This window comes from Miscanthus floridulus, chromosome 9, assembly GCF_019320115.1.
Source record: "Miscanthus floridulus cultivar M001 chromosome 9, ASM1932011v1, whole genome shotgun sequence".
Lineage (NCBI taxonomy): Eukaryota > Viridiplantae > Streptophyta > Magnoliopsida > Poales > Poaceae > Miscanthus > Miscanthus floridulus.
In genome coordinates this window covers 4070122-4097640 of record NC_089588.1, presented here as the reverse complement: position 1 = coordinate 4097640, position 27519 = coordinate 4070122, and the positions used below count along the sequence as shown (strand labels likewise).

General features: G+C 43.3%; 2 pseudogenes; one reads left to right on the top strand and one right to left on the bottom strand.

Annotated features, from left to right (window-relative positions):
- Positions 1-6097: 6097 nt before the first annotated feature.
- Positions 6098-19357, top strand: LOC136479087 (putative disease resistance protein RGA3; annotated as a pseudogene).
- A 4121-nt stretch (positions 19358-23478) lies between these two features.
- On the bottom strand, positions 23479-24513 carry LOC136483556 (uncharacterized; annotated as a pseudogene).
- Between the last annotated feature and the right edge of the window lie 3006 nt (positions 24514-27519).

Genomic DNA, 27519 nt, shown 5'->3' with positions numbered 1-27519 from the left:
CTCATCACCTATGGCGCATGCACGGGCTTCGGCCGGAGTACATCACAACGCAAGATCCACATCACTCGTGTCGCTAGGACATGGCGCGTGCGCTAACGATAGACAGGCGCACCACCCGGTAACACCGACTACAATCCTGACAGATGTGCCAGAACATACGACAGAGATACAGACATTTAGAAAGCAGTGGTAAACCTAGAGAAAATAAGCGTTGGACTCTTTCATCGGCTCTCGGTTTTTCTCTCAACACATGGGGCATAGCCGATCAATGAGCAGAAAAGGAGCTGGCCATGTTTTGGGTTCTCAAATATTTACCATCTGCTCTACCTATGGACAAGTTTGGGTTAGCTTTTTCTCCTGATGGTACACGTGTATCGAGTGCTGTCATGCCAGCACCGACAGCGACACCTTCGACAGCGTATTCGGCGACACGTGCTGTCCCACGTCTCCAGTTTCTTTCAAATGATTTTGAGATTTGGTCACTGACTCATCAGAAGTAGCAGCCAGCTGATCAAGCAAGGAAGTAGCAGCCATATGCATTTTTGGATTCACTCCGTGCTTCATGAGAGGGATTTTTCACCGATTAATCATTCGGCTAGAAGCTTCTTGTTCTCCTGAACTGCTTGGAAATCAAAGGAGTACGTGGTCAATTTGCCTTGGTTAGTGCTTGACAATCAATCAAAGCAGAGATCTGCTTTCATGTTAGTCATGGCAAGACAATTCTTTGGAAGCCGGAATTGATCAGAGTTCTTCCATTGGCTATCGGCTACTCCGCCATCGGCTCTAAGACCATATGTACAGAGATCAGCCGGGAAAGTTGAGGAAGCATTGATGGAGGTTAGTAGCAGGAGGTGGCCAATGAAATTAATGATGAGCCGATGGAATTGATGACCGTCATCAGTAATATTACCACATCGCCCCTCACAGAAGCAAGCCAAGCCAACGATATTATGTCTCATCAGCTTGGAGGCATAGCATTTAGTATGGTGGCCGGAATATTTTATTGTCTGCATCGAGGCTGATGGGTATTTGCACATTGGTTTGGCATCGGCTAGTCACACGCAGATAGCAAATAGCCAATAGCAAGGAAAAGCCAATATTCATGCTTATTACCTCCAGCTCCAGATATAGCCGATTATAATTATAGCCCGAGTCATCAAAGATATCTGCTCCTGGTATTCGAAAAGTGCCAGAATATACTCAAACAGCATTGATATGGTGACTAGGATCCAAGGTATCAAGCTGATAGCCAATTGGGCCTTTTATGTGATTATGTCTCGTCGGATGATAGAAAAAGTTCGTCAGTCTTCAGGGTGAAATGATTTGAAGCTAGCAACGATCAAACTGGAAGGAAAGAATCCGGCTCGATGAATACTGTATGAAGGAAACAAACAAGAGTTGGAACCTGTATGTGTCGGCGTCAGCCGCCTGACCTCTTGTCGGCGTCATAGTCATCAAACATCCGATCGCCTGATTCTGACTGTTTCGATGCCGCTTGCAAGACGGAGAAAAAGATTTCTAGAATCGGCTATGCGCTTTGCTGATGTGGATTGTGGGGCCATCATCTTGGTTCTAAGTCTCAAGCCAGGACGACCAAGGGATGCTGCCGGCCATGTGTGCATGCACGTTGCCAATACCAAAAAAACATGGAGCTAGAGCCGGGAACGTTCCCGATCAGGTGGCCTTTATATGAGACTGGAGTCAATAATTATGGAATTTGAAAACAAGCCGATCCTGTATGTGCAAGAAGATGGTTCTGATCACATGATCGGCTCTGCACTGTCCAAGATCTCATCGGTTCATGAGAAAGTTTGTCAGCCGATGGATATATATATATCAGAGTCAACATTGGACAGATAAAGTCGTACTTCGATGGGGCTTCAATTAAGCTGATGATGTCTATACGTGTTTGCATCCACCGACCGTAAGTCAAGAAGGATTAAGAATATTATTTTCAGCAGCATACAGGGATTCCAGAGGCAGCAGCCGATAAGCGCCCTGGTGAAAGCATCATTATGGATCCCTAGCAGAGGCACTTATCGACTCAGAGTGAAGGAGCATACATGCATATATAAGGTACATGCCTTTCTATGGTTGGTTCGTATATTTTTTATTCCTCGCTTTTCCTGCTACTTATGAACAAACTGTCATAGGGAAAGTATGATATCTAAGTATTTGATGAATGAGATATGGTATGATGAAAGAAACCTTGCTTCTTTTTGCAAAGTACTTGGGAAATTTTCTAACAAAAAATTCAAAATCAATAGCTTGTCTCCTCAATGATGTTGAATTTCCTACCAGAGCCATATATTAGTCTCATTAAAAACCTTCCACACAAGCTGCTTGCTCTGTGTTGAGTTTTATCAAGTCTTGTTGACCCTTGTTGAGAGATTTATCATGTTCTCAAGATCAAGATCACGTACATGCCACATATATGTGCTGCTTCTATACTGGAAGTACGCAATTTTTCATCCACTTCAAAATGTTCTGCTCCTACACTGGGAGAAGACAAAAAAAATATTAGGTTTTATTAGAATAAATGCTCCAGTTCTTGATAATATTTCTCTCAAAAGTTTGTTATAAAGAGATACATGGGTTATGCGAAAGATGGATGCAAAATAACTCCAAAATAAATAAATAAATAAAGAGAAGGAAAAAGAAAAGATGAGAAAAGATAGCCCATGTTCTCGCAAAAATATTCAATAAGAGAGAAATATATTTCAAAGAGCATAGTAGAATTAGGTTAGCCACCAAATATTCCATGCACATGCACATCTTGATCTAAGAGTGACATTTCTCTCTTTGGATCCGGATTTTGACCTTACAATATATGCAAGGTAAGTACGCTACATATTTTATCCCTATCTAAAACTCCACATAAGCTTTTTAGAAGTAGGATAAGAAGAGACCAAACAATGCTTTGACGAGAAACTATACACTTTGAGCTGATCTGAGAGAATCATTTGAGGAGCAAAGCTATGTTTTAATTTGAAAAAATTTTAGAAACCCAAGTTTTCTGAGCAGGGGAAGCGAGGATGACTGGATTCTAATCCGTTCCATTCCTCAACCACCCAAGATGGTATGGTAGACACTTCAAAGTTTACATATGTAGGTGAGGCTTGGAATAAGGTAATACTGCTGCCATTAAATTCCTCGGCTCCTTGGAAGAAGACTATCGGCTATAATACCTTAACTTTTATGCAACATATTCCCGTACTGCCGGTTAACTTGTATTGCTATGATCGAACTCGGGGAGCTAGCTCCTAATCGGCTAAAGCAGATGAACGGAGATGCAGAGAAAGATCAATTTTGAAGTTATCAAGATCAAAAAGAAGATGAAGCCGATGCAGCTTTTAGTGATTGCGATCAAATGTTATTGGCCGGGGAAAAGAAGACCATCGGATCAAAATAGTTCAAAGCATGAAAATTCATACTTCGAACTAGGGGGGTCTATGTTGACACCAAAATTAGGTAATGTTATTGCCAATGAAAGACTAAAGAAAGCTGATAATTTGATGAGTATTGAGTTTAAAAAGCCGATGCGAGGAATGCATGCTAGCTAGATCTCCAATATGAATCGGCAAACCAGTTTAATTATCATTGGCATACTTATAGCTGGGTACAAGCAAGCAAGATGGTCGAATTTGGATATGTGTCCAGACAAGATGGTTAAATTAAGATACGTGATACAGGCAAGATGCATACCATATATACCCTACAATAATTGCTGTATCTAGGCTCGGCCAGACGAGAGAAAGCAGACGATGCAAGGAGATGGGAAAGAAAGGAGTCCGACTTAGATATTTGAGAAAGATAGTATTTTTATATTATCTGGCCGGGCTGCACAAGGAAATTTAAATGACGAACAAGGAAGAGGCAAGCAAATAAAGAGTCACATACATGCATGTGGGGCTTGATGTGCATACTGATTAAAGAGATATATATGCATATACATGATCACCAGGCTTGCTTGTTCGGCTATTAGGAATATACGTATATTCATTAGCAAGGCAATATACTTGCAGGGCTTTGCCGGTTGAGCCGAACAAGAAAGGATGTGTCAGTCAAAGAGGTTTTATTGGCAAGGATTCTACACAAGGGAAAGCTAGAGTCCATGTATCTTAATATTTTCTTTTATTTAGATATTTCTTTTGAGACAAGACTTGTACGTTATGAACAGTTAGGAGTCATTAGCCCAGGGGTATAAATATAAACCCCCGATCATTGTAAAAAGACACACAATCAATCCAATACAAGTCATTTACTTTTTTTTGGCTCTGGCCACCCCTTAGGAGTATGAGTAGAGTAGATCTCGGTGAGTTCTTCAGTGAGTACGGCTGCATCGATCCGATCGACCTCCACTGCTTGTTTGTAAGTATCGTCATGGTTTATACTTCTGTTCGTATGGCTGCATCGATCCGGTCGACCCCCACCGCAACTCTAGTATAAGCTAGTTATCGACTCTTGTCTAGTTCAAGTACGGCTGCATCGATTCGGTCGACATCCACTGCTCGAACTAGATTAAGGTCAAGTTATCGGCTCTATTTAAGGGTGGCGTTCCTTTGGATAGATTCATTAACTTATCGATATTGCTTATTGCTTCCATTATTTATTTAATTACAGCAATATCACTTCGCCTGATTGAAATTGATCTAGAACGGCCTTATATCTTGTTTAGCCCATCGTTTGTTAATCTGGAACGGATCTAATCTACACCCTAAACGATGAGTTATGTTTTATCAGCCATTTTATGTCAATCTTGATCATGCATAGCGTGCGGTTAAGGCATGTTGCGTCTTGAGTAGATCTATTGGCTGGTGAAAATCGTTCCATGGCCCGTTATCACGGACTGTGTGATTCTGCCTCACACCCCACTGTTAGCACCATGGAGTGGGGATCGTTATTTGGTAGATCTATTCCTGATAAGGCATGACTTTAACTGTGCGCTATGCCTGAATCGGCTATTTTAGCCGATATCGAGTGCTTTCACGAACAGTTCGCATCACGAGACCGTTAAAGTAAAGATAGGTTGAAAGATGTGTTAGCCCCATGATCTTATTATTGTATTAATAAGTTAGGGTCGTCGAGTCTATTGTTGTTTCTACGGCCTGCATGATTCTGCCTCATGCCCCACTGGTCATAGCGATAGATAAGATCTAATATGTTCATTAGATTTATCTTTATTAAATGGTTGAATGATGATGATCTGTTTCTTTTATATAAAAGGGGTTTGGTTACTTGCAGTCATTGGCTTAGCATGAACCAATTATTGTTGACATCTTATTGCCATTGACTGATATTTATCTAAATAACGATATTCATCCTAAATGATTACTGATTCTTCTTACACAACCCCACGAGCTTTGACTGATTTATTCTTACGAATATGCTGGAATTGACTATTTAGTCGATCTCCTTTCATACTGGCTCTCAGAGCCGCACATTCGGGACTGTCTGGCAACACCGGCATGTTCCGCCCTAAATTATTGATAAACTTTCTCTCCTTGTCAATTGCAGGGTCAAATTGACTGGCATATCTCGGGAGAAGTGCGCAGGATCGACCAACCCTGCGCTGAAGCTAGGCGGATCTACAGCTCCATCGAGCAGACCCTTCTGGCTTGCTCATGTGACCTCGCACGGGACAAAATTTCGTGCCGACACCCACCAACCCGCCCATGTTGCCGGTCGCCAGTGCCCGGTGCCGGAGGGCGCCGCGCGGCCGCACTCGCACCCGCACCCTCCCGCCTCGCCGGTGACCGTCTACTCTAGGAAACCTCGCTGCCTGTGTTTGGGCCTAGGGTGAATGAATCAACGGAGGAGAACGAGGGCTGCGGCTGTGGCTCATCGACGTCACCCACTGGTGCCCCCTCCCCGGCCAAAACGCACACAGGTGAGTGTCCCGCTTAGCCACACAAGAGAAGATGCCAGTTCATTAGTTCTGCAGCTATGGACACAAGACTTCACTCCTAGACCTGACCTCTCTATCCTTTTGTAAACTGCACAGCCACAAAATGACATACCATACCAGTTCAATGCTCTGAATTCATATGTCCTCCCTTGTGCCCATCGCCATATAGGTTCGCTGGGAGACAATTGGATGGGGGTGGTGGAAACTGTGGTGGATGCTGTGACCGGATGGCTGGTGGAAAGCATCCTTGGGAGCTTCTTCACTCGACAGATGGAGGCGTGGGCGTAGGATGCGGGGCTCGCTGAAGACGTGGAGAACCTTGAGTTTGAGATGAGGAACGTGCAGATGGTGCTTGCTACAGCCGAGGGAAGAACAATTCACAACTAGCCACTGGCCCGGTCCCTGGATGACCTCAAAGAGGAGCTTTATGATGCGGAAGATGTGATGGTCAAGCTCGACTACTATCGGCTTCAACAACAGATCAAACGAGGTACCTCACTCAGATCACCAATCTAAAATAGGATCACAAGCCATAGATCTAGCATGTGTACATGTATCTGGAGTAAACAACGATTCCTAGAACATCTACCAGTGTAGGATTAATAGATAGAGTGAGAGAGAGAGAGGGGTAAAGGGCGTGCAAACTATCGGCCGCCTTCGAGGAAGACGGGCTCGCCATCGCGGTGCTTGGTGAAGACCTAGTGGTGGTGCTGTGTTGAAGGGCGGCGGTGCAGTGGCGACGTTGGCCGGTGGTGGCGCTTCCCGTTGCTGGCAGCGCCCCCTCTATGATCGATTAGGGTTTAGGACTGTAGATGGGGTGCTAGGCGGCTCAGGCGAACCTCGTGCTTGGCGCCCCGGCCCCCACCTCCTATTTATGGCACTGTGCGACGGGGGCCCACCAACCATATTAGGGTTGGGCGCCCCCGATCGGGGCGCGGATCCAAGGGCCTAATTGGTGGAAATCAACTAACATTCTCCCCCTTGATCTCACCTTATGACTTAAACTTAACTTACTTTCTTTCTCTTGTTTCCATTTCATCACAAATTAGTGCATAGAGCGTGCCTCATCGTCACGGTATGTTCCCATTAGATTAAACAGCTACAATGCACCTCTCTGTTTTGAGATAGATTCTTAACTAGGCCATTCTTGTCCAGGAATCATAGGCTTTTCCTTAAACCCATGCCGGCTAAGTGTTCTCTGAACACGCTGGGTGGTAAGCGTTTTGTAAGCGGATCCACGAGCATCTTTTATGTACTTATATGCTCAAGACTAATTATATGACCCCGGACTTTATCTTTCACAACATAATATTTTATATCAATGTGTTTGGCAGCACCACTTGACTTATTGTTGTGAGCATAACATACTACTGTATTATTATCGTAGTATAACTTTAGTGGCTTATGTATGTCGTCTACCACTTTCAACCTGGGTATGAACTTCTTTAATCAATTCACTTGCCCCGTGGCCTCATAACATGCTACAAACTCGGCATACATTGTGGACGATGTAGTGACGGTTTGTTTTGAGCTTTTCCACGAATATAGCTCCTCCTACGAGAGTGAATATGTATCCTAACGTGGACTCTCTTTCATCTCCTACATAATCAGAATCTGTATACCCCTCTATGTGTAGGGAATCAGATCTTCTATACGTTAGCATGAGACCCTTCGTACCTTGCAGGTAACGCAAAACTTTCTTTACTAATTTCTAGTATTCTATTCCTGGATTACTTTGATATCTACCAAGCAACCCAGTAACAAATGCTAAGTCAGGGTGAGTACACACTTGAGCATACTGTAAACTTCCGACAGCTGAACTATATGGAACCACTTTCATTTGATCAATCTCATATTGGTTCCTGGGACATTGAAATTCCCCATATCTGTCGCCCTTGACTATGGGAGCAGGTGATGACTTACAATTTTGCATACTGTATTTCTTTAGAACTTTTTCTAAGTATGCCTTTTGTGATAATCCTAAAACTCCCTTTTCTCTATCTCGGTGAATCTCTATTCCTAGGACGAACGGAGCTTTACCGAGATCCTTCATATCAAACTTTGAGGACAAGAACTTCTTTGTTTCTAGTAGTAGATTAACATCACTGCTAGCGAGCAAGATGTCATCCACATACAAGACTAGGAAAATGTATTTCCCATTCTTGAACTTTGCATAAACGCAATTGTCCTCTACATTTTCTTGAAACCCAAACTTTCTTATTGTACTATGAAACTTCAAATACCACTGTCTTAAAGCTTGCTTTAATTCATAAATGGATTTCTTTAGGCGACATCCCATGCGTTCTTTACCTTCCACAACAAAACCTTTTGGTTATGCCATATAAACATTTTCCTCTAGATCCCCGTTTAGGAATGCCGTCTTTACATCTATCTGATGTAATTCTAAGTCGTAATGTGCTACAAGCGCCATTATGATTCTAAAAGAATCCTTACATGAGACTGGAGAAAATGTCTCATTATAATCTATGCCTTCTCTTTGCGTGAAACCTTTTGCCACAAGTCACACTTTAAACCTTTCTATATTCCCTTTGGAGTCACGTTTAGTTTTGTAGACCCATTTACAGCCTACTGTTAGGAATTATTTCTAAGTTCCAAACTCTGTTGGTTTTCATTGATTTAATTTCATCTTCCATGGCTTCAAGCCACTTGGATGAGTGAGCGCTTCTCATGGCTTCTTCAAATGAGGTGGGATCACCCTCCATTTGAAATTCCTCACTTTCATAAACTTCATAATCATCAGGAATGGCTGATCTCCTGACTCTTTGAGACCTTCAAGAGGCCTCGTTAGATGACGCTTGTTCTACATGAGGCTGTTGTTGCTCTTCCTCATGTGTGACAACGGGTTCTTGGGGATCCTAAAGGACATGTTCCTCATGTTCATTCATTGTTGCCATAGGAGAACTAACAACAGGTGATGTTACTACAGTATCTTACACCGTTGGTATAGCAACAACAGGTAGCATGAAGAATGGTTCCTGAACCATAGGAGTGGGCACGTATACCCGCTTCTCTTCAAAACTAATTTCTCATGCTACCATGCTCTCCCTTATCATATCATCCTCTAAGAAGACAACATATCTTGTTTCTACAAACTTCGTTTGTCTATCAGGACAATAGAAGCGATAACCTTTTGACTTTTCTGGATAGCCAATGAAATGGCAGCTGACTGTCTTGGAGTCTAGCTTCCCTATGTTTGGGTTAAATACTTTTGCCTCAGCATGACAACCCCACACACGTAAATAGTTTAGTGAGGGTTCCTTTTCTGTCCACAACTCATACGGTGTTTTGGGTACCGACTTACTTGGCACTCGATTAAGAATATGAATGGCGGTTTTAATGCCTCCATCCATAAACTTATCGGTAAGGTAGAGTAACTTATCATGCTTCTCACCATATCCATTAAGGTACGGTTACGTCTTTCAGCTACTCCATTCTGCTGAGGCTCGCCCGGTGTAGAATACTGGGCTACTATGCCATTTTCCTGTAAGTACCTTGCAAAAGGTCTAGGAACTTGGCCATATGGGGTGTGTCGACCGTAGTACTCTCCCCCACGGTCGGACCTTACTACCTTAATCTTTAAGTTGTGTTGATTTTCTACTTTAGCCTTGAATATTTTAAATTTATCCAATGCTTCCGATCTTTCCTTAATTGGATAAATATAGCCAAAACGTGAGTAGTCATCTATGAATGTTATAAATGAATCATAACCATCCACACTCTTCATAGGAAAAGGACCACAGATGTCTATGTGAACTATTTCTAAAATTCATGCGCTTCGTTTGACATCTTTCTTTATTTTCTTAACGTACTTTCCTTTTATGCAATCTATGCATTGTTCTAAATCTAAAAATTCTAAAGGTGGAAGAATTGATTTCTTAATCAATCGCTCTATTTTCCCCCTCGAAATATGGCCTAAATGATAGTGCCATAATTTCGAAGATACATCATGCACTCTCTTTCTCTTATTTGTTGCATTCATAGATGAGAAAGCATTCTCATTCTCAGTACTTACATCATTCACATTCTTAGAAAGTGATAATAAATAAAGTTTCTCTTGTCGGAAGGCAAGACCAACACATTTATTATTATAAACAATCTGACATTTGCCATTATCAAAATGGCAATAATATCCATCGTCATCTAAACGTGAAACACTTATTAAGTTTCTTCGCAAAGAGGGTACAAATAGAACATCTAAAAGCTTAAGTAGAAAATCATCAACTAATTCTATAGAAAGATCTTCAATGGCTTCAACTTGAGCTTCAACTCCATTTGCTACTTTAACTTTTCTTTCTCCTCTTTGTAGGGTCCTCCTCGTACGGAATCCCTGTAATGAATTTGCAACATGAACAGTTGCACCTAAATCAATCCACCAAGTAGATTTTGCATAACTTAAATACAAGGATTCATCTATAAATGTAATGAAATCCTCACCTCTCTTCAGCAGGCTCTTCAGGAAGTCTGGATAATTCCTCTGGTAGTGTCCATGCTTCTTACACCATTTGCACTGATCCTTCTCGACTTGAGCATTATTGTTCTTCTGATGATGCTCAGTCTGAGGGGCTTTTCTTTGAGGTTTGGCATTCTTATTGAAGTTCTTTTTCTTGTCCTTCACAAGGTTAGCAAAGTCACCCTGTAAGGATTTTAACCTTTCCTCTTCTTGAACACACATTGCGATGAGCTTCTCTATGTCCCACTTGTCGGGCTGCATGTTGTAGTTAACAACAAAGGTTTTATATTCCTTTGGCAAAAAAGCAAAAACCAAATGAATCAGGAACTCATCCTTTAGCCCTAAATCCATTGGCTTCAGCTTCGAAGCCATGTTGCTCAACTTCAATATGTGTTCTCTGATACTGCCACCAGTATATTTTTCATTGAACAATTTCTTGATCAATGTACTAGCATAAGCCTTTAAAGAGCCAGTGAACTAACTCTCTACCTTCTTAAGGTACTCAGTGGTGGTATCACAGTCTGGGATAGACCCCCTTATAGCATCTAAAATTATGGACTTAGCCACCATCAAGTACTTGTAGTTCGAGATGTCCCACTTCTTTCAATCAAGATCGTATTTCATTCTAACTTCTGCATGATCTCGCTACCGAGCAATGAAATCAGCATCAGTCTTGTTTTTTGCCCTCACCGGGTCCTCTGGCTCAGTAGGATACAGGGAGGTGAGCGCTAAGTCATTCTCGGACAGCGCAAGTGCGAGCTTATACTTCTCTCGCCATACTCTATAATTACCTCCTTCTAGAGGTGGTATGTGCGAGATGAATGCCATTGGGTTGGGTCCTGAAAAACACCGTCAGAGATAGTGACAAAATTATAACATTATAATTGCACGCTTTAATTTAGCGTTGGTCAAAATTTAAACATACAACATTCTTATACACTAATTCTACATCACCGTTGGGCAGAAATAGAATTAATGCATGGAAAACATATGAATAAACATTATAATATTGCTATTATCAACGTTGGTCAAAAAATAATAATATTATAATTTACTGATTAAAATTGACTGCTCTTCAAATTAAATTCTACCGTTGGTTCGAATTTAATTATAAGATAATAAACTATTACATTGCAACGGAAACATAAAAAATTATTCATCTACTTTTTAGAAGCATTTACTGTACTAATCTAATCTCTGAAAAAAGTATCCCGTTCATTCAAATTTTGACAGAGATTTAAATTAGACAAAATTCATCAAAATATGCTTCTGAAAATAATAAAACAAAAACAAAAGACGGTACTGTGCAATTTGGACCAAAATTCCTGGCGCTGTACACTGTCGCGGCCTAGCTGCGAAAATCGGCCCGCACCTGTTCGGCTCTCGTGCGCGCTGCGCCTCCCAGGCCGCAACCTGGGCCTGGGCCGACAAAGCTACGCGCCGCGCGCCCTCACCTAGACCGATTGTTGGCCCATTCGCTGTCAGCCGCTCATCTACATCGGAAGGTTGTGAACGCGCGTTGGTCGAACAAAACCCCGGTGCAGCGGCCTCCCCCGAACCCTAACTCATTCGACTGCCTCCCTTCCTCTCTCTTCGCCGTGCCCCTCTCTTCTCCTCAGTGCAGCAGTCGACGAGCGAAAGAGCGAAAGCACAGTGGTGATGGCGCTGTCACCGGTCCCCTCGCCGACGTGCACGCTCCCCAGCGGGTGAAAGTGCCACCGTCGAGTGGTCTGGGTGGCGGTGCCCTGATCCCTAGCGCACTACGGTGAGGAGCTCTCGAAACCCTAGATCTGACCAGCCTCTTCTCCTCCTTTTCTCTCTCAGCCTCACGACTACACCGAGTGAGGCGAGGTGATGACGGCGCCGTAGACTGCCCCCTCACCGGCGCGCGCACTCCCCAGCGGGTGAGCGTGCCGCCGTCGAGTGGCCTGGCCGCGGTGCCCTTGGCCAGAGCACATGCCCGCTCAACTTGCAGCGACGGCTTGACCCTTCTACTCGCGCGCCGACGAGGCGGCAGCACGGTGCAGCGGCGAGGTAGGCCTCTTCCCCTTCCCCTTTTCTTCTCTAATTGGATCTTTCTTTTCTTCTCGGATCTATCCGATTTAGGGTTGGGGATGGGGTTAGGATCAAGATTAGGGTTAGGGTTTCTTTACTGTTCATCTCCCCCGAGCTGTTTGCGCGGGTTAGGGTTTCCTTACTGTTCATCTTCCCCGAGCGGTTTGCGTGGGTTAGGGTTAGGGTTTGAGTAGCATTTTAAAACCAAGACCCTTTCTTACTGCGTTTCTTCACCCGGTTTGGGTTTAGGGTTCGATGAACCCTCTATTTAGATCCAAAACCGAATCTATCATCTCCTTCTAAATGCTGCTACTCAGTTTTCTTATCCGATAGGCTAGATCTACACCTAGTTAGGCGTTTGATACCATTGATAGACCTAAAATAGGATCACTAGCCATAGATCTAGCATGTGTACATGCATTTGGAGTAAACAGCGATTCCTAGAACATCTACCAATGCAGGATTAATAGATAGAGTGAGAGAGAGGGGGTGAAGGGGGTGCAAAACATCGGTCGCCTTCGAGGAAGACGGGTTCACCATCGCGGTGCTTGGTGAATACCCGGTGGTGATGCTGTGTCGAAGGGCGGTGATGCAGTGGCGGCGTTGGCCTGTGGTGGCGCTTCCCGTCGCTTGCAGCGCCCCCTCTGTGATCGGTTAGGGTTTAGGACTGTAGGTGGGCTGCTAGGTGGCTTAGGCGAATGTAACACCTCAGTGTTAAGCGTGCATTACCATTTCATCCCATGAGCATAATCATCATCACCTCATGCATAAGCATCATTCATGCATTTCATTTCGAAAGAAATGAAGTATCATTTCATGTGGTGCTTAAGTTGATTGAAATTCATTATGTTTAAAACAATGTGAACTGCCATGCTCATGTTTGGATGCCATGATTTCTTGTTTTGATCACTAAGATAGCTTATAAATATTTAGGATACAATTTGGAGCAAAGTTCATATTTAAATTTTTACCAAATTTTGCCTTTAAAAATAATTCTTCAAAATTAGGGTTTTGAATCAATATTGATTTTATTTTGTAATTCAAAATCTATTTGGAATTTGACTTTGGTCATAAAAGCAAAGTTGTAGATCTTGAAAAATGGAACAACTTTCATTTTTACACCAACTTTTGAAACTGCTTTGAAATAGTTCAAAATTTTGTTTGAATAAAAAAGGATTTGAAAATAATTTGAAAAAGATCAATTCACCTAAGTTGGGCCTCGCGCCTCACTTCTGGCCCATCAGCCGAAGCCGGCCCAGCGCTCCTCACCGCGTCCGCGCCTTCGCCTCGGCCCAGCTCGCTCGCCCGGCCTGCCTCAGCGCCGAGCCACGCCCGTTCCCGCGCGCCGCGCCTGACCGACGCCAGAGCGCGCACGCCGCGTGGCCGCCATGCGCCAGCAAAACTCACCGCGCGTCATAGCCGGCCTGCCCCGCCCTCCACGCGCTCGCCTTCACCTGCCGACCACGTCGCGCTTCCCACTTCCCTCTTCACTCCGCTAGCCGCAGCGCTGCATCTCTCCCTCGCCCCGCACCGGGCTCTGCTCGCGCTGCCCTCGCCACCGCAGCTCCACCGGTGAAATTGGCCACCGGTGGTCCACCGTCACCCACAATCGCGCGCACGTCACTCTGCCTCGCTATCCGACACCCGGTGCTCGCTGCAGGGTCACCGTTTGAGCAAGGTAAAGCTACCTTGAGCGGTTTCGCCGCAGTCGGTCATGGCACCGCCGCACTTGACCTCGCCGTGGAAAGGGCTTCCTCGTTCCTTCTCTATCCCCTTGAGTCACCTGCTCGTGTTCGCCATCTTCTTGCGGACCCAGCACGCGCTCCTTCTTGCCCGGTCATGGCCGGCAACGGCCATCGGCCCGCTGGCAGCTGCCGCACCGCCATGGCGCCTGGAACGCCGGCGTGGCGTGGCCGTCTCGCCTCGGCCCTTGCTGGGCTAGGTCGGCCTTGGGCCGGAGCCCTGAGGCGGGCCGGAGCCACTTCCCTCCGCTCGGTTACTCAGGCCGAAAGCGGCCGTGGGCCAGTCGTTCTCATGGGCCGGCCCAGTAGTAATAGGAAAAATGTTTTCGGTTTTTCTTTTATTATTTGGGAAGAGAAATACTTTGGAAAATGTTGGTGTACTCATTTTTGCTCCAAAAATAGTGAAATAAATTTTGTTGTGATCCTCATGACTAGATCTAGGGTTTAAAAATATTGCATGTCAGTTTGGTGACACTTTTCTGTGGAGTTTTATTTAATCATTGAAATTGCTGTTTTCTTGAGAAAGGCATAATAAATCATAGAAAGATCAAGAAAATATGAATTCCAAGTTTGTTACTCTTCTTGTGTAATGTACTTCCTAGAAAAAATATATGCCATGCATGTCCTGTAGAAAAATTATGAGGTGTAGTTCAAGTGCCTTTAATGGTTGATTTTTGTTATTTTTGCTAGAGAGCAAAATTTGTATAAAACATGCATGTGATAATTTTTGTGCAGTGATTATTTACTGTGTAGAACATAGGAAAAATATTAAATCTGTTGTTTGATACTTTTCACAGTGCAACGTATTTTCATGATCATAATTATGCCATAGCTTGTCATTTTTGTGTAGGCTAATCCACTTATCCAAATGCCATAAAAATTTAATGGTAGACTACTTAGGGTAGTACTGTGCTATGGTAATTTTCTAAGATTTTTCTATGCTATAAAAATAGATGTTGCTATTCAAACCTATTATTAATTAGGGTTTAATCAAATGTTGCTTTATGCATGATTAAGAAATTAGTGAAGCTTTGGTATATCTTTGAAGCATTTAATGAGATGTGTTGACGTAGCATATTAGTAGTAGAAGAGAATGCAGTAGATAACATGTGCTTATAGTACATGTTCTTGGATGATGTTGACTACCTTGCATGCAAGCACATTCATTGTGTCCATTTCATCCGATGCACCTTTTGCATAAATACTTACGCACCTGCATTATACAGGATCGCAAACTGAGAGCTCGGTCGTCATACCCGAGGAGCCCAAGGAGCAGCTCGAGGTGCAGCCGCAAGAAGTGACCGAAGCAGACGAGGAGGACGTTGAGGAACTTCCAGAGTGCCCCGATCACCGCCCGAGCTCCTTCGAGAGAGGCAAGCCCCGGAGCATTTTTCTCCCCGGTTTGTGATTATTAATTAATGCTTTACTTTAATTGATGCATTACATTCAGGAGTTATTTGCAACCGTTGCTGCATTATACCTTGTCTACCTTTGTTATACTATATCCTTGTTACCCTGGTATCCGCAGTCGAGTCAATGCTTAGCTGGCTTAGACCGGTAGAAGTCAGGTGATTTCCTATCACCTGCGAGCTATAGGTGGTTACCTGGATCTGCTTGGATAACTATGTAGTCATGGTATAACTAAGTGTTAATTTGAAGTTGGGACCAGACGGAGACTTATAGAGTTTTGGACTGTAGTGCTTTCCGTCTGTGTCGATTAAGGACCGATCGTTGTTGGGCCTCAGGTCATGTTGAACGCATGCCTTACATTTAGCTGGCTGAATAAAGTACCTTTCGACCACGAAGCTGGGAGATTATTCGGGCCGAGTAGATTGCTCGCAGCGCACTGTACCGGAGCAGATGTGGTAGGACACGGGGGCGCGATGATAAGACCGAAAGGTAGTCGGTCGGCCCCCGGGTACATGTGGTTCCTGGCAAACTTGAGATTTTTCCTAGATAGTTGACTCGGTGACCGATACCTCACTTTAGCGGGTGAGTGAGGTTTGTGTAAGGAATAAATTACCAGCTGGTTAATGATCAATTCGAATCGCCATCGTTCACTGGATAGTGAACACTTGACTTGAGTTACTTCATCGTAGTAATGTTGATGGAACACTTGGACAGTTATAATGAATATGACATTATGGAAGTTGTTAATGATCATTGGTTATCATTATTTGCTTAATCACATGTTTGCTCTAGTATAGGTGCAAATATAGTCGATAGGTTAATAATAATTAACTTGACAATAATGCTTTTGGAAAGGTTCTTGAAATACTAAAAATGCCTCTTTTTGCAAATGAGTCAGCTATCCTACTATAAAACCCTTCATAATTCTTGGTGTCACTTTATTTTCGGTTATGTCGGGTAAGTCTAGCTGAGTACCTTCTCGTACTCAGGGTTTTGTTCCCACTTGTTGCAGATGGGCAGATGTATTACAGCTACTGTATCAACTGCCTTTATCCTGCGATGGGTGATGCTTAGGACCATGGGCATGGTCATTCCTTACGTCTCGTCTAATGCTTTTATCGGAGATGATCATTAGCTGGCACTGTATTTGAACTCCGTGTGAGTGTGTGTGGTTTTGAACAAATGGCTTCCGCTACTTTTATTTGAACTCGGTTTGTAATAACTATGTTTAAACTCTGATGTACCGGTGGTGCGAACTTTTATATAATATGTGATGGTAACCGCTAAACTTATTACGATCTTGGCTGGTATGTGAGTTGGTTTGAAATCCTTCGTGATTTCACGGACTACCGGGTTATACGGGCTTAAGTTTGCTAAATCGTCTGCTCTGGCGGGTGATTTTCTTACTTAATTTCGTATAATTGGTCGGTTCTGTTACAGCGAACCTCATGCTTAGCACCCTGGCCCCCACCTCCTATTTATGGTGTTGTGCGACGAGGGCCCACCAACCATATTAGGGTTGGGTGCCTCCGATCAGGGCGTGGATCCAAGGGCCCAATTGGCCGTGTTGGAGATCTACTAACACTGTACTCTGCTTGCATGTTTCTTGCCTTGCCTACTTGGTTAATTGGATCTTCTTTTTCACATGTTTTGACTTGTGTTAGTTATTAACGGCTACTTTTGTTTAAGTGTCTTTCTTTAGCTTGTTCACATAACACCTGTGGGTTTGCTTATGCAGGGGAAGGTTGTACAGATCCTGAGGAGAGCTCTGTGTCTTCTTGCACTCCATCCTCTTTTCAACTAGTTGTTAGTTGGTGCTCATGTGACAGAAAAAAGAAGAGAGAGGAGGAGCCAACTCATAGCACCATGCTGCCTCATGAAATTAAACTTGACATTTCTGAGAGCATCAAGGGGATAGTGAATCGTTTACACAAACTTGGCAATTCTGTGCGGAAGGTTCTTCAGCTAGAGATCTCACGCCCCGTTCCATTGGCAAACCAGGGTCAGTATGTGGCCAGAAACACGCGCCTGACAACTTCTGTTCCAATTGAAGACAAGGTATACGGAAGGTATGTAGAGAGGGATAAGATAATAGAGTTGATAATAAATGGGAAATCTAGCGATCTACATGTTCTGCCTATAGTTGGCATTGGTGGTGTTGGGAAGGCTACACTTGCAAGATTTGTTTACGGTGATCAAAGAATCAAAGAGCATTTTGATCTACGAATGTGGGTTTGCGTGTCCACTAACTTCGACACAATGAGACTAACATGGGAAATCTTGGAGCATGTATGTACAGATAGACAACAGTTCGAAAAAATCACCAACTTCAACATGCTGCAGAATATCCTTCTGAAGAATCTTGAAAACAAAAGATTCTTGCTTGTATTTGATGACATGTGGGAGGAAAAGGACAAGAGAGGTTGTTTTAGCCTGTTAACCCCACTAAAGCACAATCATGTACCTGGCTGCATGATTTTAGCAACTACTCGAAGACCATTAGTTGCAAGAATGATAGAAATAATGGATTCAGTATCAGTGAATGGTCTGGATGAAAACCAATTTTGGTTGTTCTTCAAGGCATGTGCATTTGGTAATGAAAGCCATGAGGGCCATCCTAGTTTGCAGTGCATTGGGCAGAAGATTGCTAAAGCACTAAAGGGTATTCCACTAGCTGCACTTAGTGTCGGTGCACTTTTGAACAGAAATGTTACCTATGAGCACTAGAGGACAGTTCAAAACAAATGGAAATCTCTTCAAGAATATACTGATGATATTTTACCTATCTTGAAGCTCAGTTATGATTTTTTACCGGTGCACCTACAGCAGCGTTTCTCATACTGCTCTCTGTTTCTAGAGGACTATAGATTTAATGGCGAAAATTTGGTCCGTGCTTGGATATCACACAATTTTGTGCAGTGCCAAGACCCTACCAAGAGATTGGAGGAAACAGGGATGCAATATTTGGATAACTTAGTGGATTTTGGCTTTTTCCAAAAGGTTGACTCAGACTATGTCATGCATGACCTAATGCATGAATTGGCTCAGAAGGTTTCGTTAAATGAGTGTGCTACTATATATGGATCCAACTCTAGGGCCATTCAACCAAGTGTTTGCCATTTGTCAATCATAACCATAGCTTATGAGAAAGATGGACATTGCAGTATCCCTTGTGACAAGTTTTAGAACATACTGGAGAATATTGGGTCCTCGGAAAAATTGAGGACCTTGATGGTTTTTGGCAGAAGCAGCATACATTTATTAAGGTTCCTACACACTTTATGCATTAAGTCAAAAAGTTTACGAGTTGCGAGGATTTATGTGACGCATAATGATGTCAGCACTACATCTGATTTGTTAAATCCATATCATCTTCGCTATCATGAATTTATCGGTGTGTTCTCCAACACAAAAAATTGGACAAATGTAGACCTTAAGAAGAATATTGTTCTTCCTCAAGCTTTGACAAAATTTTATCACCTTCAATTCTTCAATGCCGGCATTGGATGCAATATTTCTGTACCTACAAGTATGAATAATCTCATTAATTTACGGAATATTGTTGCCCATGAGAAAGTGCACTCAGAAATCGCTGGTGTAGGGAAGCTGACCTCTCTTCAGGGAATAAAATTCAAGGTTCGAATTGTTGGTGAATTTGAGATAATACAACTTCGATCCATGAGCGAGCTTGTAACTCTTGAAATTTCTCAACTTGAAAATGTGAAGACCAAAGAACAAGCCAGTGGAGCTAGGCTGATAGACAAAGAGTAAAGGGCGTACCCAGTGTAGAGAGCTCCCGCTCTGTGTGGGGCCTGGAGAAGGGTGTCAGTGGCAAGCCTTATCCTCGCCTGTGTAATGCGAGGAGACCACGACTCGAACCCGGGACCTTCCAGTCACCAGCGGTAAGACTCTACCGCTTGCACCAGGCCCGCCCTTTGCTGATAGACAAAGAGTATCTGCAAGAATTGTCCTTATCATGGAATGATTTTAGCATGGACCTTGACTCTTTTATAGCTGGGAAAATAGAAGATGTGCTTGAGGGTCTTCATCCTCATGAGAACCTCAAAAGTCTACATTGTTAGGCCTTAAGGATCATCTAGGTGTAGATAGGAGGGTGAATTGTTTACTGGTTGAATCAATTAGACCTAGAACATGCTTCGGGATAGGGAGACAAAGAGAGGGAGATGTAGGAGCATCTGACCGTCGGGCTTGGTGGAGGATGAGGCATCCATGGTGTAGTCGTCACGAAGGGTGTCGGAGTAGTAGTAGCAGGGAAGTCCGGTGACGAGTTGGTCATCGGGTGTGGCGCAGAGGCGGTGGTGGCGCTTCCCGTCGCTGGCAGCACCCCCTCTTAGATCGACTAGGGTTAGGGAATGTAGGTGGGGCGTCTGGCAGCTCAGGTGAACCTCATACCTTGTGCCCCGGCCCCCACCTCCCTTTTTATGGTGCTGTGCGACGGAGCCCACCAACCATCGAGAGGTTGGGCGCCCTCGATCAGGGCGCGGATCCAAGTGCCCAATTGGCCATTGGGCCAATTGGTGGAAATCAAACTAACATTCTCCCCCCTTTATCTCACCTTATGACTTAAACTTAACTACTTTCTTTCTCTTGTTCCCATTCCATCATAGATCAGTGCATAGAGCGTGCCTCATCGTCACGGTCTGTTCCGATTAGATTAAACAGCTACAATACACCTCTCTGTTTTGAAACAGATTCTTAACTAAGCCCTTCTTGTCTAGGAATCATAGGCTTTCCCTTAAACCCATGTCGGCTAAGTGTTCTCTGAACATGCTGGGTGGTAAGCGTTTTGTAAGCAGATCCACGAGCATCTTTTATGTACTTATATGCTCAAGACTAATTATATGATCCCGGACTTTATCTTTCACAACATAATACTTTTATGTCAATGTGTTTGGCAACACCACTTGACTTATTGTTGTGAGCATAACATACTGCTGGATTATTATCGAAGTATAACTTCAGTGGCTTATGTATGTCGTCTACCACTGTCAACCTGGGTATGAACTTCTTTAACCAGTTCACCTACCCCATGGCCTCATAACATGCTGCAAAATCGGCATACATTGTGGACGATGTAGTGACGGTTTGCTTTGAGCTTTTCCAAGATATAGCTCCTCCTACGAGAGTGAATATGTATCCTAACGTGGACTTTCTATCATCTTCTGTATAATCTGAATCTATATACCCCTCTATGTGCAGGGAATCAGATCTTCTATACGTTAGCATGAGACCCTTCGTATCTTGCAGGTATAGCAAAACTTTCTTTACTAATTTCCAGTGTTCTATTCTTGGATTACTCTGATATCTGCCAAGTAACCCGGTAACAAATGCTAAGTCAGGGTGAGTACACATTTGAGAATACTGTAAACTTTCGACAGCTGAACTATATGGAACCGCTTTCATTCAATCGATCTCATATTGGTTCCTGGGGCACTGAAATTCCCCATATCTATCGCCCTTGACTATGGGAGCAGGTGAAGGCTTACACGCATGCATAATGAATTTCTTTAGAACTTTTTCTAAGTATGCCTTTTGCGATAGTCCTAAAACCCCCTTTTCTCTATCTTGGTGAATCTCTATTCCTAGAACGAATGAAGCTTCACCGAGATCCTTTATATCAAACTTCGAGGACAAGAACTTCTTTGTTTCTAGTAGTAGACCAACATGACTGCTGGCGAGCAAGATGTCATCCACATACAAGACTAGGAAAATAAATTTCCCATTCTTAAACTTTGCGTAAATGCAATTGTCCTCTACATTTTCTTAAAACCCAAACTTTCTTATTGTACTATCAAACTTCAAATACCACTGTCTTGAAAATTGTTTTAATCCGCAAATGGATTTCTTCAGGTTGCATCCCATACGTCATTTTCCTTCTACAACAAAACCTTTTGGTTGTGCCATATACACATTCTCATCTAGATCCCCGTTAAGGAAAGCCGTCTTTACATCCATCTGATGTAGTTCTAAATCGTAATGTGCCACTAACGCTATTATGATTCTAAAAGAATCCTTACATGAGACTGGAGAAAATATCTCATTATAGTCTATTCCTTCTCTTTGTGTGAAGCCTTTTGCTATAAGTTGGGCTTTATATCTTTCGACATTCCCTTTGGAGTCATATTTTGTTTTGTAGACCCATTTACAGCCTATTGTTTTGGCTCCTTTACGAATTTCTTCTAATTCCCAGACTTTGTTTCTACTCATGGATCTCATTTCATCTTCCATGGCTTCAAGCCACTTCGATGAGTGAGGACTTCTCATGGCTTCTTCAAATGAGGTGGGATCACCCTCCATTTGAAATTCTTCACAGTCATAGACTTCATAGTCATCAGGAATAGCTGACTTTCTGGCTCTTTGAGACCTTCTAGGGCCTCAACAGTTGCCACTTGTTCTATTTGAGGCTGTTGTTGCTCTTCCTCATGTGCAACAACTGGTTCTATAGGATCCTGAAGGATAGGTTCTCATCTTTATTTGTTGTTGCAATGGGAGAACTAACAACAGGTGTTGTCACTACAATGTCTTGCACTGTTGGTGCATCAACAACAGGTAGCGAGAAAAATGACTCCTGAATCATCAAAGTGGGTACATATACCTGCTTCTCCTCAAGGCTAATTTCTCGGGGTACCATGCCCCCTAATCATTGCATCTTCCAAGAACACAGCGTGCCTTGTTTCTATAAACTTCATATGTCTGTCAGGACAATAGAAGCGATAACCTTATGACTTATTTGGATAGCCAATGAAATAATAGCCGACTGTCTTAGAATCCAGCTTCCCAATGTTTGGGTTAAATACTTTAGCCTCAGCTAGATAGCCCCACACTCGTAAATGGTTAAGTGAGGGTTCCTTTCCTGTCCATAACTCATACGGTGTTTTGGGCACTGACTTGCTTGGTACTCGATTAAGAATATGAATGGCGGTTTTTAACGCCTCCATCCACAAACTTATCGGCAGGGTGGAGTAGCTTATCATACTTCTCACCATATCCATTAAGGTACGGTTACATCTTTCAGCTACACCATTCTGCTGAGGCTCGCTCGGTGTTGAGTACTGGGCAACTATGCCATTTTTCTGCAAAAACCTTGCAAAAGTCCAGGAACTTGGCCATATGGGGTATGATGACCGTAGTACTCTCCCCAATGGTTGGATCTTACTATCTTAATCTTCAAATTGTGCTGCTTTTCTACTTCAGCCTTAAATTTTTTAAATTTATCCAATGCTTCTGTTCTTTCTTTAATTGGATAAATATAGCCATAACGAGAGAAATCATCTGTGAATGTTATAAAAGAGTCATAACCATCCACACTTTTCACAGGAAATGGACCACATATATTTGTGTGAACTATTTCCAAAATTCATGCGCTTCATTTGGTGTCTTTCTTTATTTTCTTTACATACTTTCCTTTACTACAATCAATGCATTGTTCTAGATCTGAAAATTCTAATAGCGGAAGAATTGATTCCTTAATCAATCGTTCTATTCTCTCCCTCAAAATATGGTCTAAACGACAGTGCCATAATTTCAAAGATTCATGATCAATTCTCTTCCGCTTATTTGTTACATTCATAGATGAGAAGACATTCACATTCTCAGTGTTCACATCATTCACATTCTCACAAAGTGACAATAAATAAAGTTCATCTTGTCGGAAGGCAAGACCAACACACTTGTGATTAAACATTATCTTACATTTGTCATTACCAAAATGGCAATCATATCCATCATCATCAAGACGTGAAACTCTAATCAAGTTTCTACGCAAAGAGGATACATAAAGAATGTCTCTAAGCTTAAGTACAAAGCCATCCTTTAGTTCTAATGGGAGTTCTCCTATGGCTTCAACTTCAGCTTCGACTCCGTTTGCAACTTTAATGCATCTTTCTCCTCTTCGTAGGGTCCTCCTCGTATGGAATCCCTATAATCAATTTGCAACATGAATTGTTGCACCTGAGTCAATCCACCAAGTGGATTTTGCATAACTTAAATACAGGGATTCATCTATGAATGTAATAACATCCTCACCTTTCCTCATCAGGTGCTTCAGGAACTCTGGACAATCCTTCTGGTAATGTCCCTTCTTCCTGCACCATTTGCAGGTGTCCTTGTCTACTTGGTCTTTCTGGTAGTGATCATTCTGTGGGGCCTTTCCTTGTGACTTAGAGGAGGAGCTACTATCCCACTGAGGTTTCCCTTGTTGTTTAGAATTCTGATTGTTGAAATTCTTCTTCTGGTTATGCTTCACATGGTTGACATGGTCACCTTGTGAGCTCTTGAGTCTCTCCTCTTCTTGCACACATATTGCAACGAGCTTCTCTATATCCCACTTTTCTAGTTGTAAATTGTAATTTACAACAAAGGTCTCATACTCTTTTGGCAAGGAAGCAAAAATCAAATGAACTAGGAACTCATCCTTGAGCCCCATGTCCATTGGTTTGAACTTAGATGCCATGTTGCTCATTCTTAGTATGTGCTCTCTTATCCCACCACCAGTGTATTTCTCATTTACTAGCCTCTTAATAAGAGTGCTAGTATAAGCCATTGAAGAGCCAGTAAACTGACTCTCCACCTTCTTGAGATACTCTGTGGCGGTGGTGCATTCTGGGATTGCCCCTCTTATGGGATCCTCAATTGTGCTTTTGATCACTATCAAACACTTGCGGTTTGAGCTGACCCACTTTGCATGATCAAGATCATACTTCATTCTCACTGTAGCATGCTCACGGACGAGTAGCGAAAGCTGCTTCAGCCTCGTTTTCTTCCCGCACTGGGTCCTCAGGAACAATGGGACACGGTGTGGTGAGTGCTAGGTCATTGTCGGATAGCGCAAGTGCCATCTCAAGCTTCTCTCGACATACGCCATAATTGCTACCATTTAGCGGCGGAATGGCCGAGATAAAGGACATTGGGTTGTAGCCTGAAAACAGAATCAGAAAAAAGTGAGAAACTTTTAATACAACAATTGCATGCCTTAATTTAACGTTGGTCAAAATTAAAACATACAATGTTCTTCTACATTAATTCTACATCACCGTTGGGCAGAAATAGAATTAATGCATAAAAAACTCATAAATGGATTATAATATTGCTATTAACAATGTTGGTCAGAAAAATAGCAATATCATAAATACAAACTTCTTCTACATTAATTCTACATCACCGTTGGGCAGAAATAGAATTAATACATGTGAAACTTATAAATAAAACTACAATATTGCTACCATCAACGTTGGTCAGAAAATAACAATATCATAATTAACTTAAATAAATTTTAGCTACTCCTCCAATTAAAATTTTTTCGTTTGTTCCAAAATTAATCAGAGGATAAACTTATCTTTGCAACGGAAAAATTAACTCAATTTAGTGAATTTTACCCACGGGAAAAAACACTTTTCTAATTTTCATTGAGCCATTAATCAATTTCTAGGAAATAAACATATTACTGGAAAATGAAAAAAGGAAATTGGACTCAATCCTCTACTGTTCTTCGGCCCAGCGGAAGAAACCGGCCCGGCCTGCTCACGCCCGTGCGCGCCCGTTGTGCCTCCCAGGCCGCAACCTGGGCCTGGGCTGGCAAAGCGGCCCGGTGCGCGCTCCCGCCAGGGCTCTATCTCGGCCCGTTTTCTCGCAGCCATCCATCTCAGATCGACGGTCGAGCGTGCGTCTCGGCAGAACAAAAACTGCGCGCGGCGGCCGGCTCCCAAACCCTAGCCATTTCTCCTCTCCCCCCTCTCTCTCTCTCAGCCCCGACAGACACCGAGCGACAGAGCGCAGAGAAGTGATGGCGCCGTCGCCGGCCCCCTCACTGGCGCACGCGCTCGCCCGCGGGTGAGCGCACCACCGTCAAACGGCCTAGCGGCGGCGCCCTTGGCCGGAGCTCGCGCGGCGGTGAGGCGGCAGCGCGGTGATTTTCTCGCGTGACGGCGGTGTCGGCAGCAGCGAGGTAAGCCGCCTCCCAAGCCCTTCCCCTTTCCCCTTCTTCTTCTTGGATCTTCTTCTATTCTTCTCGGATCTTGTCCGATTTGGGGTTAGGGTTAGCGTTAGGGTCTAGTTAGGGTTAGGGTTTGGTTACTGTTTATCTTCCCCGACGGGTTAGGGTTAGGGTTTGAGTGCTTTTTTGAAACCGAGACCCCCTTCTTACTCCTTTTCTTCACCCGATTAAGGTTTAGGGTTCGATGAACCCTCTTCTCTTCTTAGATCCAAACCGAATCTAATCACTTTCTTCTTATCTACTACCCCTGACACGATCTACACACTAGATCGAGGGCTCTGATTCCATTGTTAGGCCTTAAGGATCATCTAGGTGTAGATAGGATGGTGAATTGCTTACTGGTTGAATCAATTAGACCTAGAACATGCTTCGGGAGAGGGAGACAGAGAGAGAGAGAGAGAGGGAGATATAGGAGCATCTGACCGTCGGGCTTGGTGGAGGATGAGGCGTCCATGGCGTAGTCATCACGGAGGGTGTCGGAGTAGTAGTAGCAGGGAAGTCCGGCGACGGGGTGGTCATCGAGCGTGGCGCAGAGGCGGTGACGGCGCTTCCCGTCGCTGGCAGCACCCCCTCTTAGATCGGCTAGGGTTAGGGAATGTAGGTGAGGCGTCTGGCGGCTCAGGTGAACCTCGTGCCTTATGCCTCGGCCCCCACCTCCTTTTTTATGACGCTGTGCGACGGGGGCCACCAACCATGGAGAGGTTGGGCGCCCCCGATTAGGGCGCGGATCCAAGGGCTCAATTGGCCTTTGAGCCAATTTGTGAAGATCAAACTAACATACATATATCTGGGTATAACGGTGCTAACTTACCAACCTGGCTTGCCAGTAATGTGTCGGTTAAGATGCTGCGGATACTTCATTTAGAGAAGTGCAGGGAATAGCAAATTCTTCATCTCCAAATGCTTCCGTTCCTTAGGAAGCTAAAACTGATCAGGATGTGGAAGTTGACAGAAATTTCAATTCCTTCCTTGGAAGAGTTGATCTTGATTGAGATGCCAAGATTGGAAAAATGTCTTGGTACTTATAGGAAGGAATTAACCTCCGATCGAAGGGTAATGATGATCAAGGGCTGAGCGAGTTTACTCTTTTCCAGAGTTCCTTTCTTTTCCAAGTTGAGCAGCAGTCATGGTTTTCGTCTCTCAGGAAACTCACCATCTGCTATTGTCCTCATATAATGTAACTAAGGATGAAAACGGTCGGAAATGGTCGAAAAACTCCTAAATTGTTTTCTACTTTTACATTTGAAATACGAAAACGAAAGCGAAAACGGTAAAACCGGACACGAAAACGAACGCGAACTTACGAATTATCGAGAATTTCGAAAATGAACCAATTCGAGCGGATTTATGTCGAACACGATCGATATACGAAAACTCAATACGAAATATCGACCCGTAGACCAAGTGCATGACTAAGTGCATACATGATCAAGTTCAAGTGCATATAATAATTAACAAGTGCATATTATAGAAACATGAACTCGAACTGAGTCAGAATAATTTTATTAATCTTTTTAGAATAGATGTAGTATTTTATTTTAAAGATTTATTCAGATTTTTCTTTTGAGTAATAAAGATTTATTCGGCTCATGCAAAAACTATCAAATGATTGACTTTGTAGGTAGGGGTTAAACCGATAAGTTTGATGGGCTATGGCTCAGGTGGGCTTTCGTGTAGATGCTGCTGGTTTCCTGACATTTAGCACCATCTCGTGAGGTGAAGAGAGATGAGGCTGGGCACCGTCTATAAGAGAGGGCAGCTGGCCACCAGTAGAAAGAACGCAGCTGCGTGGTGAACAACCTGTAATTGGGCAGTATGACCTGTGCAGTTGGCCAAATTCGGTTTAAACCCAATTTTCAATTCGGAATATTTCAAATTAAAAGTAGAAAAGTAGAAAATGGTCGAAAAATGTCTAAACCGT